This window comes from Perca flavescens, unplaced genomic scaffold, assembly GCF_004354835.1.
Source record: "Perca flavescens isolate YP-PL-M2 unplaced genomic scaffold, PFLA_1.0 EPR50_1.1_unplaced_scaf_63, whole genome shotgun sequence".
Taxonomy (NCBI): domain Eukaryota; kingdom Metazoa; phylum Chordata; class Actinopteri; order Perciformes; family Percidae; genus Perca; species Perca flavescens.
Genome location: NW_021166717.1, coordinates 1 through 15,269, shown reverse-complemented (window position 1 = coordinate 15,269; position 15,269 = coordinate 1). Strand labels below are relative to the sequence as shown.

At 38.8% G+C, this 15,269-nt stretch overlaps 1 long non-coding RNA gene and 1 pseudogene across 1 annotated transcript; both read right to left on the bottom strand.

Annotated features, from left to right (window-relative positions):
• Positions 1-2,119: 2,119 nt before the first annotated feature.
• LOC114552061 (uncharacterized) lies at positions 2,120-7,633 on the bottom strand (annotated as a pseudogene).
• A 747-nt stretch (positions 7,634-8,380) lies between these two features.
• LOC114552062 (uncharacterized) lies at positions 8,381-9,815 on the bottom strand. Its single transcript, XR_003692102.1, has 4 exons — positions 9,638-9,815; positions 9,368-9,415; positions 8,576-8,595; positions 8,381-8,432 (listed from the first exon to the last, which is right to left on the bottom strand). It is a non-coding gene; the product is annotated as an uncharacterized LOC114552062 (long non-coding RNA).
• Between the last annotated feature and the right edge of the window lie 5,454 nt (positions 9,816-15,269).

The window sequence follows — 15,269 nt, the reverse complement described above, 5'->3', positions numbered from 1 at the left end:
AAGCATTTAAACATGCACCAGAGGGATGTTTCAAAGGGCGGTCATTCAAAGCAGGAGCCATGAAGAATCTTTATACTAACATATGTTACTCTCCAGGACAAGACCTTTCCAACAATGTATTTGGTTCAACTCTACAACAAAGTTTTAATTTTCTCATTTCACAGACACAAGCCAGCAGGTGCACTCTTTCAGAGAGCACTTTCAAGGCTTAATATATAAAATGAAGTTTTTGTTTGTTTGTTTGTTTCTGACTGTGTAAAAATATTTAACACACACACACACACACACACACACACACACACACACACACACACACACACACACACACACACACACACACACACACACAGTTTATTTCTGTTTGGGACACACATGGCATAGGCTATTATGTTAATGCTGCTATTAGGGTTGTAAATCAAACGTGTATTATTAGTGTTATTCAAAACCAAGAGGACACATAGTGTAGCCCTAGGCCCTGTTCTATTCTCTGTAGGCTATTCCTCCATTGAAATTTTTTATTTTGAGCTTTACAAAAGGCAAATATTTAGTTTTTCTCTTAACATTTTCCTCCTTCCAACACCCTGTCACTGTGAGCAACTAAATGCTTCAGCTATGTTTGGCAAATCTAGCATAGCCTATTTAGCCTACTGTAAAATCCAACCAGATGGTAGGCCTACTTAATGTAGAAATTGTTTTATGTTTCAAGAACGCTGATTTAATATTAAGTAGCATATCCCCAGCGACATATTCTTTTAAGTATACAATCAAATGACATAAATAAAATTTTACAATCACAGGTTATTAAACGTCTTTTCTTAATAGAGATATAGTCTAGTGGCATTTGGATGTGGGTTGCGGCCGACCGGCGGCAATTTGAAACGGAATGGAGCCCATCCACGGCGGACAGCTCTAACCATGATTCGAACGCGCCCCTAGCCTTCCGCTATCCAAACTGACGTAATAAAATGTACTTCTCAGAATCGATGGATAATAATTAAAACGGATATCCTTAACATAAACACGTCATATTGTTGAGTTGTCACGGACACTTTCATATTTTCTCTAAAACGTTAGAAAGAAAAGCTTAACACGTGACAGTAAAGAATACTTGTGAGCGGAAGTACGTCATGCAAGCCATGATGCAAGCTAGCTGGTTTCAGCCTCTATGGTTTCAGCCTCAGCTAAAGAAGCGTCCATAGCAACCAATGAAAACAATGGTTGTCTTGTGCTAGCTGTTGGGTTGTGTTGTGTAGTGTACTTACGTTTCTGTATCTTTATCTTATGTTTTTTTTTTTTTTTTTTTTGCTTGTAGCTTTTCTTCTTCTATCTTGTTGATGTATCAATTGTACTTTTCATATTTTCTTTTGATACTTAATGTCATGCTGCACATTTGAAAATCCAACCATTATTTTTTAATTTATTTTTAAATTAGAAATAAAGTGTAGTCTTCCAACTGTATGCCCACGTTTTCACAAGTTTACTAATCCCTTTGACATAAACCCTCTTTTCAGTATCAATTTTGCAAAATACCTACTAGTGACAATAAACAAGGAAATTTTAACAGTCTGGGTAGTAGGACTGTGGAAAATAAGTTTAAGTTATGTAAAACATCAAATCATACAGTGACCCTGGGTATTGAATAGGTAAGCCAATAATGAAACTGAGAAATAGGATACCTTTTATTTCCAACATGTGTACTCAATTCAGTACAATATAACTTTAAATGTTCCCCACATTGTACGGTTTGAAAGGGACCACATTGATGGAGCCAATAAACAACAATAAAGTACAAAGAATTTTAACTAGGGTAAATTAAAATATATAAGTGTAATCCAAAGGCATGTAGAGGCAAGATTCACAAGGAGCCTATTTTAATGAAAATGATGAACAGGCACCTAATAAATGTTAACAGGCTTTAAATCACGTGTCAACTCAAGGCTGCCGGCCAAATCCATTACAGACATGCACCAGAGTTCAAATGAGCTTTCACTCAAGCCGGACTTTCCGACCAAACACTCCAGGGTTCTTTTTAAACGGAGTGTGTGTGTTTGTAGAGATGCAGTCGGGGCCATCAACACAGTAAAAAAACCTCAAACTTGTGTACGTTAAATGCGTAAATATTTGTATTCAACAGAAAAGTCAGATTGGACAGACAGTCTAGCTAGCTGTCTGGATTTACCCTGCAGAGAACACAAAAACTACTGCCAACACAAAGAAACAGGAAGGGGATGGACATCAGCTGAAAATGATGGCTATCCGTGGAATTTTCGGTGGCAATGGACCTAGATATAGACTACTAGAAATCAGGGTGTTTGCATGGTGTGTTGACCCTGGCAATGAAGGCACATGCTTCTTTTTAAAACCACAGGCAGTGTGGGACCATGATTGACACACTGAGCACTGAGACCATGAACGCCACTTCTTTGTAGCATTCTTCTTCTGGTCGTCAAAATGTATGCGGCAGACACAGCACAAATTGCCTCCATCTACCGAAAGAAAAACATAAATATTTTGGAAGTGAAGCCAGTTAGTTGAAATCATTAACATATATAAAACAATGTCTCTAAGGCAGCCATTTCATTTACAACTTTTGCCAAATGAAAATCTCCCTGATTTTTTAACGGTTAAACACCAAGCAAAATTAAATAACAATAAAATAAGTCAGAAAAGACTGTGGAGCCCAGTTGACATTTAAATTGCGCTGGTTTGACAATCAGAGGGGGCTGAGGGGTAACCTGACTCCGCCAGATGGATCGCTTCGCATTTGCTCGGCATATCCATCTGGGAACTTTCCGTTGGAGAACTTTTGGGAAGGGGCGGAAATACTGGTTAGCTGATTGGATAAACTATCTGTCTATCACCTATGTTGGTGATAGACGGGCCAAATCAACCAATCAGATCCACGAAGCGTATGAAAATACAACCACAAGCCCACCCCTGCTGCTGCAGGCAAAGCATAGCTCGTTAGCTCAGCATGCAAGCAACATGTCGGTAAAGGAGATTTACCGTTTGTGTAGCGAGAATTTAGGAATAAAAGGCCCCATTTCAGGTTCCCGGACCATATTCCAAAAGAAGGATCCAAGAGAAAAAAAGCATTAGCGAGCGGCTAACAGAATTAGGGCTACCGCTGGCTGATAATACTGGTTAGCTGATTGGATAAACCATCTGTCTATCACCACCTAACCCGCCTCAAAACCAACGCTGATTGGCCCGGTCGTTTGGCTATCGGCTCCAAATATTCTCTGCCTCAAGATACCAGACTGATCTGCGAGTGGAAAACTGGAGCTCGCCAGATCAGGACGGTCTCACGAGGCTAGCTGAGGGGCTGGGAAATGAAAAAATAATTTCTGAAAATGTTAAATTAGGGAGATAATTTAAGTAATTATTTAGTGACACCTTTTATCAGGTGACCTGCACCTCAGTTTATCACAGCATAACCGTTACCATGGTCAAAAAACACAAAACTGTCGTTTTTTCCCCATAGATAACAGGCCTGGCCTTTTTAGTTGTACATGGAAATATCCCTAATTTTCATGTCAGAACCTTTGTTCTTATATTTTATTTTCAGTTGTTTCAACTTCTTTTTTTTTCCACTGGACTGCACCTAAATCAAATGCATTTTAGGTTCAATCCAATTCAACCAGTTTTCACCTGTGTAATTGTAATTGTGAAACATATTGCAGTATTGTAATCTGTTGAAATTACTTGTTTTTATCTTTGCTGCTTGAAAAAGGCATTATTAGTATCAATTGGACTTCCTTAAATATATATAACCACAGTTTGGACAGATACCTTCATCTTCAGTCATCACAATGGCTACATTAGTGGCTGTTTCTGAGGACTCTCCTTCCATCTGCTGTGCACCTAAAGAACATAAAAAAAACACAATAACATCTTTCTAGATGCAAATTTTGAATCTTAATTAAAAATTTTAATTTAGCATTTATACTGTCAATGGTTATAGTAAACATCTAAATCTAAATCTCAACAGCCAATTCAAAGTGTGAAATGATCAGGATACCAAGCTTATAGAAACTGTTTAATGTCACTTGGATAAATATTGTATCTATATATTGTAATTTTCAAACAAGTAAATGATTTGTAGCAATTGTTTTTCAAAATGTATTAAGATTGCAAGAAATACCATTTCCACACATAGCCTCAAAGATCTGTTCCACTGACTTCTTTTGGATGCAAACTGCTGCGTCTGTTGATTTAAAGACATTCAACCATGACACAAAGGTGAAAATTTCATCATATAATTTACATCAGACATGTGGACAGTGGTCAAATATGCTGTGTAATGAGGTTGAATTACAAAAGTTACATATGTAGTGAAATGTGCTTCTTAAGTTTAATGTTAAATATTCATTTAAATTTAATTCAATTTTTAATTCATATCTTTTATTGATCTCCAGCAGTTGGGAGGGTTCGTGCCTTGCTAAAGATCACCTTGGCAGTTCCCAGGAGGTAATAAAACAACTCCGCGTACCTTCTGCGTCCATGTGCTCGGACATTCCCTCTGCCATGTCAGTGGGGTTGCATTGTGCTGTATCTAATTGATATGTTTAGGAAAAAGGAAAACATGTGTAATATGAGCATAACAAATAATTGGTCTTCCTGCATTACTGGAGAACAAATAATCACATAGCAGTATCAATGAAGATTAGTTTAATAGTTTATAGTTAATAGTTTAATGAGCATGAAAATATATAAAAACCATTGCCAAGGGCCATCCCAGTCACATTTAACTAAACACTTACAGGATATTCTGAAGAGGTGCCTTTTTAGAAAACGTGTTATACTATAATTTTAATTAATTTATACTGTTTATTGATCCCCAGTGGGGAAATTACAATTTACACTCTGTTTGTTAGAAATCACTACACACTGGCCTGAAACACACACAGACATGCTCAGGACCTATTCATGCACAAATGGAGAGTCAGAGTGAGTGGGCTGCGGTAGGGGGGGGGGGGGGGTGGTGCCTTGCTGGCAGTGCCCAAGAACTGGCATCTCTAGATCTACCAATCCACACTCTGTACTTTGGTCCGTACTGGGACTTGAACCAGCAACCAGCAACTCCCTACAGACTGAGCTACTGCCACCCCCATAATGATGAAAACTCCAACTGAGGAATATTGTAACAATCTTTACAAACTGTCAAAGACGCAAATGCAATAAAGCTGTTCTGGATGTCTGCAATGGCCCAGCACTAAACAAAGACTCACATGAAGGCCTGTATTATTCTTTAGTTAACTTATTTTCCCAACTTTGCATAGAGCCAAATGGTCTGCAGGAACACAAGTGAAGAAAGACAACAGCCACTGTTAATATCACTTACTTATTTCAAATGAAATTTGCTCAGCAGCTGCCAAAATGGCCTCTAATTGGTTTCTTCCGTAGAAGGAGGGCTTCTTGATGTGAAGTCCAATGGGCAGCCCAGCAACTTTGATTGTTACATCATCGTTATTCACAATGGACTGGTAGGGGAGCCTTCCAGTACCTCCGGCCTCCTCTGAAAGAAGTGGGCACATATGCATGCACATGTTACACAGTTGGATAATTCTGACTTCCCTCCTGTTGAAAGCTAGTTTTGTTAAAGTGTCATAATCTTATGGTTGATGGGTACATAAGATACATAATTTATTAATTTGATAATAATAAAAAAGTGTTTGAACGTATGCTTACTATATCTTTGGTTGAAAAGATCTTGTACTTTTTTCAAAAGCACACTGATGGGCTCTTTAGTAGTAGGTGTTGCGGCTGAGGAGCTGGCTGCAGATGTGAAAACAGACAACAATTAATTCCATAAAACTGTTTTATGTATATTTGCACTATTATGGGGCTGAGTCCATTTGTGTGGACTTTCATACAACAAATACAGTATTACCTTTGAAATGCAGTGCAAAATTGTTCACTGTGTCCGTTGAGTCAAGGAACACAGTGGCTTTTTTGCTACTCATTTCAAAGACCTCTAAGCTGGCCTTTTGACTGTCAAAGGATAAAATGGCCGTCTCCACACCCAGAGCCTCAAGCTTGGACACCTTTATAATATTTAGAGAAACAAGCAAACCACAAAAATAGTAAATAATTGATTATAAACAAAATGGACAAACGTTAATTTTAAAGATCCAACATACACTGATGAAACAACTCTTAACAGGGCTAGGCAATCTCTATGAAAACAGTGTTGTCACAGGTGAGAAATAAGTGCTTATGGAGATTACATAAACTATACATTAGCTCCATATACATGGAGTCTAATGGACTCATAGCCATATGTGACTACTAATGTTTCAATTGACCACCTTGATCTGAATAGACTAGCCCAACCAGTAAAAAGTTTGTTTGAGAGGGGTGGTATAAGCCTTCGACAATCTTTTTAATGTGAGAATATTTGATGCTGATAGCCTTGTAAACACTTGACCCAACTACTTTGTTTTACAGATTAATTGTGGTTTTACAGTGTTTATTCTTTTATTTTTATTTATTTTATGCTTGCCATTTCATGTTTAATAATTGCTTATAACATACATTTGGATGGATATGGTTTGAGTATGTGAATCATCGGAGGACCTGATTTAGTATACCCTAGATGTTTAAAAATCAGATGGAATCTTTATTTGGGATGAATTCTTTTCAAATTCTAAAATAATCTACAGATAAACACTCCAATTGTCTGTCACAATGTACTGCTCACATCACAATTGCCATCAATCATCCTTACATCTAATACTATAATGATACCACTAATGCCTAGCAAAGGAAGCTTCTTTCCAAACCTCTAACTTCAGGTTCTTCAGATGCCCTTTTATTTTAAGCTCCCTCATCTCAGGGCTAAGGTCCTGTGTCTGCCCATGTGCCTTCAGTGCTGCTGCCTCCTGAACATACTGCTTCTTCACATCTTCCCTCAATGTGGACCACCTACCCTTAATGTCATTCATTGTGCCTGAGAACAAAAATAGATGCACAGAAAACTTAACACCATAGAGTCAGCATCTCTTTATATAGTAAATTCATACAGAGAAAATCTGACAATCTGTCCAACACACTGGTTCACTTGGCTTGTAAAACCCTGCAACAACGCTGCAAAAACAAGATAACGTTTGCAGTAGATCACCTGATGATTCTTTTCAATAGACACAGCAGTCTTACACTGAGTCTGTGAAATACTTGGCAAATACTTTCTTGAAAATCTGTTTAATGACCCTTGTGAACCCCTGATGTAAACGCTATGTACAACAACAATCCATTTAGTATAACAATTAAAAGCATCAATTAAATATTGTTCATCACCTTTGTTTTTGAGAATGTCCCGACAAAAAAGATTGTACGGTGACAGCTCTCTTCTGTAAAGTTTTTGTTTTGGCGGCCCTGGCTTAGAACAAGCTTTACAGGACCTCTTGTAGTTACCAATCCAGTTCTGAAAGAGAGAAAATACAAAAAAAGAGAATTACACCAATTAAACTGAATTCAAATATATGTTATTTATAGTATCAAATCATAACAATTGTCTCATAACACTTTACAGATAGAGTAGGTCTAGACCACACTATAATTTACAAATACCCAACAATTACAATAATTACCCCCAAGAGTTACTGTGTGTGTATGTGTGTGTGTGTGTCCGTCCGTTTATAGCGTAGCAGGGCACTGAAAGGCACTGCAAGGTGTAGCAGGACGTAGCAGGGCATAGCAGGACGTAGCAGGGCATAGCAGGACGTAGCAGGGCATAGCAGGACGTAGCAGGGTTACAGCAGGGCGGGGGTTACAGCAGGGTTACTGCAGGGCGTAGCAGGGCACTGCAGGGCATAGCAGGACGTAGCAGGGCACTGCAGGCTGTAGCTGGGTGTAGCAGGACGTAACAGGGCACTGCAGGGCGTTGAGCAGGACCCCATCAGCAGCTGCAACCATGATTTAGATGCCATCCTAATCCAAGGAAAACTGCTGGGTGAGAAAACATATGGACTCCAGGGAATAAGCTCCCCAGAGCTAGGTTAGTAACAAGCATTTCTAGGACATGGATGAACACAGATGGAAAGAGAGAGGAGAGAGGAGCTCAGTGTGTCAAAGGAAGGAAATGCCCCGCAGTCTAAAACTATAACAGCATAACTAAGAGCTGGTCCAAGGCAAACCTGAGCCAACTCTATAAGGGTTGGTAGAGAAATCTGACAACTATGAAGATAAGCAGAGAAGAGAAGGGATGTTAACAAAAACTTTAGATTTTTACCAGCAGTACAGAAGAATTATGTATTTATTTGATATGTTGATTGTAAGTGTGGAATTAAAGTAAACCTTACTTCTATGACATTGGTTTCCAAACCAGTAGCTGATGCAGCTCTTGATATGAGGGGGAACCAACCCGTGTCATTCCATCCTCAAAAATGTTTTCAAAGTTTCCCTTTGTTCTTCATTAATTTGTGTTCTCTCTTGTTTAATAATAAAGAAAAAGCTGGTCAGCAATAAATCAGTAATAAACAAGTGTCATTGTTAGTTATGTATTTTAATATCATACTATCTTTCTCATACACACTACGCCTAATGCTCCTAGATTATCAATTGTAAGGCTTACCTCTCTGGGCCATCTTCAACCTGAAACACAAACAGAGAGAAACTTGTACATGACAGATTTGTATTAACTTTACACAGACAGACAGACAGACAGACATACAAATATACATAGAGACAGACAGACCTATGCTTTTGGGTATTATTTTTGAAGTTCAATGTTCAGGACAACAATGAATGTTTATGTTAGCCTCCCTCACTGCTCACTTACAAATAAGCAACAGAGACACCACAGTCTATCTATTTCTAATAGACTGACAGTCATCTTATAACAAACATGGCAGGCTTAAATTCATGGATATGCATATACAATGAAACTCTGGACACCTGGAGTCCATTTGATGTATCATCAATGCTACAGGTGCAATCCTTGGTGCAACCATAAAAATACGTTTTGGGTTTGAATATTTCACTCAATAGGCGTATGAATACGTTAATGAGAAGCTACATGCAATAAGCCTTACTATTAACACTGTGAACAGTGTGGAAAACTACTATTAACACTGTGAAGAGTGTGGAAAACTACTATTTACACTGTGAACAGTGTGGAAAACTACTTACTTTAAAGCTAATGGGGACATTTAAAACAAAACATGCTAATTAGTAACGTTTTATGCTAACGTAACGCATTTAGGCTAATAATACAATAACGTTAGCTAACGCAATTGCAACAATTATCTCATGTCAACACTAATATCACGCCATCATAAAACATTTTTTTTTTTATTTTTTTCGCTTATTGACGCTTATTGACTAAATAATCACAGTTTAAAGGCTCTCATTTTAATGGTCTTACCTGTGTATACATATGCCGTTATCCAGCAGACTTCCGGTTAGCGGCGACCTGGATGCGATATTACGAATCCCACTATGGCCACGCCAAGTCCCGCCCTTCACACACTACTATTGGCCAGGCGTCCATGCTTACATGTACAGGTCCTATCCCCTGACCAATCCCCTAACCCTAACCTTAACCACTCGAGGTGAAATGCCTAACCCCAACCAATCGAGCTGTTTCGTAGGGCGGGTCTTGGCGTGGCCATAGTGGGATTCGTAATTTTGCGACCTGGATTGCTCCGGGATTGGATCTGGAGTCTTCTCGTGTATTTATCCGTGATTAACCATGCGAATGGATGATAACAGCCCTCTGAGCCTACCAGTAGGCGCAGCAGGCCCCTACTGACCCATATCTATGAGGCTGATAACCACTGATAACGCCCATTCAATCCAATGATAACATTCGAAGCGGGTGTACACAGGCGCCAAGTATCGATCTTTTATTATTTAAATTGCACATCAGAATTTAACTTTTTGGTAGTATAATAATAAAATCAATTGCTTATTCAGTCCACCAGATGGCGCTGTTTGTTTTCTGGTGAGGTCAGCGGGGTGACTGTCAGCGTGCAGGAGGATGTAGATAAAATAAACATGGCAGCGTCAGAGAAAGAAATCAGAAATGCACCATCTGCGTTTAAATCAAGTGTTTGGACTTTTTTCGGATTTTTTAACAAGGAGGGGACAACTGAGATGGACATGAGACATGGGATTTGCAAGGTGTGTCGTATGCAAATAAAATACTCAGGGAATACCACAAACATGAGGGCTCATCTCACACGCCACCATCCAGAGTTAGCGTTAGCCGAGGACGGTAAAGCTAATGCTAAACCAGCTCCGCCGAAAAACCAACCAACACTGGACACACTTAGCTTGACAAAGCTACCTCCCAATTCAGAGCGAGCTAAGAAAATAACTCAAGCCATCGCCTACTTCATGTGCAAAGACCTGCGTCCATACAACGTTGTGGAAAATGAAGGATTTTGTCACTTGCTAAAAACACCGGAACCAAGGTACGTGACTCCGTCGCGCCGTTTTTGTACTCATTTTAATTGTAAAAAATAACTGTAGTAGCACAGCAGTGCATACCTGTTGGTATTACAGTCTAGTCCACCTTAATTAAAAATGCAAACAGTTCAGTTTGCCAGGTGTATACAACATTTATAACATATTCATTAAAGTGCTGGTTAGTTAGTCAGCTTGACAGTCACATTTTACAGCAATAAAATTCATGTGAGATGAACAAACAGATGTTGACAAAGTTTTCCTTTGGGGACATAATAATGAAGTTGGAAAAAAGGTAATAAATTGCAATATATTGCAGAATATCGCAATATGTTAAAAATCGCAATAATATCGTATCGTGACCTAAGTATCGTGATAATATCGTATCGTGGTACCTCTGGTGATTCCCACCCCTACTTCATAGCCCCTTCTTAATTTTGAAAAGGTAGTCTCAGTAAAGGCTACAAAGGTTATAGCTACAAGCTGTAACCACGGTGATTGATATGAGGATCATCTTCTGAATAATAATTAATATGATAGGCCTACCATAAATTATTTTTAAAAAGTCAGTTATTTAAAACAACTAATAATGCAGTGTGATGTTAAATCAAATTAAGTCCCACACATAAATATCCTCGTTGTTTTTTCACCTTTAGTCTTTGCTATTAACATTCATCAACCGCAAAATTAGAAAATTGCGTTTTTAAATAACTATGCATGCAAATGAAAAATGCTTCTCTTTGTAAGTAGTTTATTTTTTGTTTTTCACAACAGTAGCCTACAAGTCAAAACAAATCATATCGGGCCAAAAAATGGCTTCTTTTAAAACAAACATGCTCACATAATGTATAGTAATTGATGTGTATGTGGGAGTGTATTAGTAAATGAATGCTGAGGATTAATGAAGGGTGGGATCATTTTAATGCTCATTTGAATTTTGGTTTTAGGATAAATGTGTTTATTAAATTAAATTTGTTGACATCAAGCTGCCCAGGGACTACAGGTGGAAACTAGCACATGTGCTACAACCTGGTATAATGCATTTCTCCTGTCTAAGGTTAATGTATATTGTACATTGTCCCTGTTTAAATAAATAAAGAAATGAAATGAAAAATGAAATGCCCATTAGTCAAACAAGCCATTAGGCTGTAGTTCTAAACACTCAACTGTAGTTTGTTTATATAGGCCTAGTATTTTTCTGCGACAAGGCAAATCAAAGTGCTTAGCATAAAACACAATTTTTTCATTATTGGTATTTTTATTGTATAAATTCTCACATACAACGTACAGCAATTTGTTTTATTTTTTTATGTGCAGCAATCTTTTCTATCCGCTGAGTGGTAATTACTACGTCACTTCCGGAGTCTTCAGCTGATGTCATTTAGCAACAGAAGGTGCTACACACATAAAACCAGCTGTTATAGAAAGCTCTGGACCTCGGCTATCATGTAGATATCGTCTCCAAAGTTTACCCACTGTAAGCACTGTCAAATATGGTAATAAGCTATTTTCACCTATTTAACGATTCTATTTTTAAAATCTGATGACACCAGTGTGTTCCCCATCCCAGAAAAACCGCAGGGTGTATCCGAAATTCTACACTTCCAACTTCTACTTATGAGAAATATACCAATATATTTAAAAACTACAACTCCCACTATAGACACGTCCCAGAATCTCTTACAAAGCTTGAGCCCTTGTAGTTCTTCCGGGGTGGGTGGGAGGATGTGTTCGGCTCCTCTTTCTGCTGTCTGCCGTGAGTGGGCTTCATTCCGTTTCAGATTGATGCCGCCCGCCGGCCGGCCGAGAACACAATACAAATACATGAAACTGTATTTTATTATTGATGCTATCTTTATTGTTTAACTCCTCAAATACAACGTTAGAAAAAAACATCAATGTTACGAATATTATGTATTTGTATCTTTTCTATCCGCCGAGCGGTAATTACGACGTCACTTCCGGAGTCTTCAGCTGATTTCTTTTAAACGTTATTACGATGCATAACTTACTGGAACAAAACTGAGCAACGTGTTGTTGCTGGGGACAAAATTACTGATTATATTATATATTATATATTTATTACATGGCTTATATTCTAATGTACAATGCGGTCTGTTATTTTCTTGATAACAGACCGTTGCTATGTATAACACACCGTTGCCATGCATAGCAGAGCGTTGCCATGGACGCAGTTCTGTTCCCTCCGGAGGAGAGCTATCAATCGATCCGCTAGAAGTAGATTTGCGTCGGGGTCCTAATCACCCCGTCGTTGTTGTATTCGCTATAACAACGCTCTACATGATCCCTTACGTACATTGAAGCGATATAGACCCGCTGATCGCCGTCTGATTCTGTGAATGAATGCCCGCATTGCATCGTGGGACATCGGCTTTGAATGCGCCCAGCTCGGCTCATATCGTAGCTTACTGTTCTGTCTTATTTACTGTAATATTTCACCGGTAATAAGACCGAAATAATATTATTAAAATAAAGAAATGCATACCATGATAACAGCTAAATACATGTTGAAAGATGTAGAGTTATAGTTTTAAAAATATCAATAAAAAACAAAGCAATCCAGCTTCCCTGGCCGAAATAGACCGAAATAATATCATTAAAAGAAATACATATAAACCGTGATAAGATCTGGTGAATAAATGTTGATTAAAACAGCGATTATTGGGCTAAAAATACCAATAATATCAAAGCTGTATCCAGGTTCTCTGCTGCAGCCGAGTGGCAGAAAGTTTCGTGATGGGATTACGTAAGATGCTTCTCATTGAAATACATTAGTATAAATAACGTGACCCCTACACGAAAATCTTCACAATTACGTAATGGTATCACGTTCTAATAGATTTAATTTCGTAATGCCATCACGAACTGACGTGAGACTGGGTTGGTATTCTCAGTAACGTGACTTTAAGAAACAGGTTGCTTATAAATCACTAAAATAGTAATGACGCGCCGTTTGGCTTTTCAATGCCGTTAGCATCGTAGCTTTAGCCTTTAAAACAGAGCTGCTTCAATACACTTGTTAGATAATGTTTCATTACAAAGTTCTCTGTTGATTTGTTTTTGTAGCAGTGTTAGGGTGACCAGATTTCCCGGAGCTAAAACCGGGACACTTTGACCGCAGTGCTTGTGCACGCCACGCTTTTCAACGTGAACATGTGCCAGCCCAGGTCAGACATATACACAGACAGTAACTTCATTATTTTGATCGTAGGCTCCTCATCTATTTTTTTCTGTAAAATTAACAAAATTGCAGCAACAGCCTTTTTCAGTTTAGTGTGAGATTTATGTTGAGATTTTTTCTAAAAAAGATTCTTTGAAGTGTTATTTATTCCAATAACACCAAAAGAATTAAAATGATTTATTGAAAATTTTGAGCATTAACCACTTAATTTCCTGCATTCTGGTGAATTTTTATGCACCTATTTCTACCTTTTTCTGAATCAATGTATGCTGCAAATATCTGTAGCCTAGGCATCATTTACTCCTCACTCCTGTTTGGCGTCTTTTGTTGAGGAAGTAACCTCCTTAAATGTGCATATGATAATTATTCACCTCAATGATACATTAATTCATTTTAATTTATTAATAGAGACCCTGGACTGTAATATTTCAGATGTGTTTGAGCAAGATTTTTGCTCATGTCCAAAACTTTGTGCACATTCAATATACAGTATATCTGTGTTCTCTGTGATTTGGAGGAGTCATGATATTTTGAGAAAAATAGTAGGTAGTAGGGTATTACAAGAATAAAGTCACTATATTTTTAGAAAATAATCTATACCTGCACCATAGTCTGCTGTGCATTGCTACGTGATTGCTCTGCTGATACGGTAGATCTCAGACCTTCTGACAGATAGAGCCCCGTTTGGGTGTCTGAATGAGACCAAGAGTTTAGCTAGGCAAGTGGCTGTACGCTGCTCTACATCGGAGGTAGAAACACGGAGCTCAAACGCAACACATCTGCCGCAGCATGTCCACAGCTGAGCGCATCCATAAACCTGAATCTGCGCTGCATTTTACAGCGAGAGTGGACACTAAGCGACGCACAGGTCTGTTAGAGCTCCGTCGTGTGTTTGAGTTTGAACCATAGACTGGAAACGTCACGTCACAGAAACTTAAAACTAAATCATTAGTATTGCACTCCTAAACTTTATGTTAATGGCATTAATGTATTAGACTGATTTGGCTAGGATTCCTCCGAAAACTTCACCCGGCTTTCACAGCTTCCTCACGTAGAGACGGTTGCTAGGTGATAGCAACAAATACAGCATGGTCGGACCCATCACATAGCTGCCCAGTCTATTGGCCTTGGAAAAATGAACTGGACAAAGTTACATTCGGGGCTACACTCAAAACATTCGGGGCTTAAGCCCCGGCAAAATCGGCTGACGCCGCTCATGGTGTAAACCGGGACATTTTAGCGTCCCGACTAGGGCTGGGTACCGAACGTCGATACTTTTATGGTATCGAAAAAAATACTCCAATCCTATGAGTATCGAAAAATTCTTTATCTTTCAGTGACAAATTTCGGTTCCAAAAGCGTCTGAGCGCGTAAGCGCAAGCTTATCGGTCCTCTCTACATGTTGACACAGAGCGGAGCTCCGACCAACACACACACACGCACACGGAGAGGTGCGGACGGAGTAAACTGTCTGCTGTTTTGTTGAAGTCACAGAGAGTCACGGTTTGTTTCAAGTGTGGTTACAGTTTTTTAAAACTTCACTCAGACAGCGTTTGCTGCGATATGATATTAATGGCGAGCCGAAAGCGGTCGCGGTGCTGTTGACGTTACACTTCCTCTTACAAGCAGCCACAACGGTGGTTTCTCTGCCCTAATG